This window comes from Habropoda laboriosa, unplaced genomic scaffold (assembly GCF_001263275.1).
Source record: "Habropoda laboriosa isolate 0110345459 unplaced genomic scaffold, ASM126327v1 scaffold143, whole genome shotgun sequence".
In the NCBI taxonomy this organism is placed as follows: Eukaryota; Metazoa; Arthropoda; class Insecta; order Hymenoptera; family Apidae; genus Habropoda; species Habropoda laboriosa.
Window position 1 is genome coordinate 3,679,475 of NW_017100404.1, and position 1,950 is coordinate 3,681,424.

The 1,950-nt window shown below is 41.4% G+C and overlaps 1 protein-coding gene across 1 annotated transcript in view; it reads right to left on the bottom strand.

The window, feature by feature from the left end:
• Positions 1-1,950, bottom strand: part of LOC108575386 (protein Wnt-7b) — a 109,200-nt gene that overhangs the window by 11,862 nt on the left and 95,388 nt on the right. The window lies entirely within an intron of this gene.

Sequence of the window (1,950 nt, forward strand, 5' to 3'; positions counted from 1 at the left end):
TTTCGTTTCTTGTATCGCGAAACGTTCAATTCCATGTTAAACGGAGATATTAAAGTTTTTGTCCATGTTAATTGCCGCCGACTGACATTGATTACGGCCTCGTATTGGTAATTTACTTAGGAAAATGGCGATTGTAAAAGGAGAGTAAGACACGATCGGTAGTTTTCTTAATAGAAATTTCAAACACAGCAGCAGGCGAATTTCTCTTTTTCCTCTCGAAACGATCTTATTAAACGGGAATCTTATCATTTGTTTGGAAATATTTATGTTCCCCGCTTTCATTTGTACCTGCAACTTTCACGTATAATTACCAATAAAACAGTCACTTTCACCTATATGAATTTTGCCTTAATTCGTTTATTATATCAGGGACCGGTGGTTATTACGGTGCCACTGTTCGATACACCTCGGCGATATTTTTCCTTGGTTCGTTAATATAATATGTAAATGGAAAAAGGAAACGGTAGCGGTACAAATTATCGAGTTTGCGAAGGAAAATGTATCGGCGTAGGAAGTTATTTCTCCTTGAAACTCCACCTTCCTTGAAACAGCTTAATAATCATTTTTAACGTAACCAGTAGCCAACCTTCTTACTCGCCTTTTTAGCTAAAGCTACATTTCTAATTATAAAAATTCACAAATAAAATTTCCACGATCAAATCTTCTACCACTTCATTTAAAAATTTTCTATATCCGTGGCTCGTTGATAATAAAAATATTTTCTTGCAAATTCACGGAAATTAAAACTGCGTAGTTTAATCCTTGTGCAGGCAACGAAAATTTTCACCGTTCTTTCAAGCTTTAATATTTAAAATTTTCACTTTGGAAACGCATATCGACGTTAAAGTGTGCAAGTAGTGGGGATTCGTAGTGATTTTACCCTACTTTCACAAGAACATAAAAGATTGTTAAAGGAAAATACAGAAACTGGTATTCAGTTGCCTAAGTACGCAAGGGTTAAACATGTCCACGGTTGTTCCAAGCTTCAATATTTAAAATTTTATTTTGGAAACGTACATCCACGTAAAAATATCCAAAATTGGGGATCCAGTGCAACTTTCACGCAACATTAAAAATTCTTAAAGAAAAATACACAAATGGCTACCCAGTTGCCTAAAAAATCCCCCAAAATTGACAAAATCTACAAAGTAACACGAAAATCTACAGAGATCCCTCGAAAAAAATGGCGCAATAAACATCGAATCTCTAAGGAACGCTATCTCGAATCGAATCTGACACTATCACCTGCAGCCGCTGTTAACCGTTGACAGGAAGATTACCTTTAGCATCGTGGTAACGTCGTTGGACGTTTCGTGGATGTTTCCCCGCGAGCCTGGCGTCGATTTATCGAGCAACAGGTCGTTTTCTCCTGAGCGGACGTTCGGATCGTACACGCGATGACCGCGTTGGACAGTTCAGGCTGAACGGATCGGCCCTGATGAATTTACGCCGGGCGTTTATGTCAAAGGACGGCAGCGCGTACATCTATTTAGTGTCGGAAGAGGATAACGGGGAAATTTATCGTTTCGTCGGCGTCTCGCCGCGCGGCGGTGGCTGTTGAAACGAGAGGGATGGAGAAGAAGAAGAAGAAGAAGAGGAGCGAGGAGGTGGAGGAAGTTGGACGCTGGCCTTTCCATAAATTCATTTCAGCTGTAAATTGTGAACGCGCGAAATGAGCACCGCTTCCATATTAGGCCGCGCGACTCACGGGCGATTCCGAAGAGTAGGCCCCGATCTATTTGTACAGTGCATTATACAAGGCTGCACGCATACATCGTCCTCCTCGGCCGCGTGCACTTATTAACGTCTGGAAATATTACAGAGGCCGAACCCGAGTTATACGAGACCGCGACATGAAATACCGGCCCGTTGAAAGAGGTTTATGCACTTTCGGGCATGTGGGCTTTCATTAAATTCTGCCCAACCGGGGCATTCGATAGGGAGATTCTG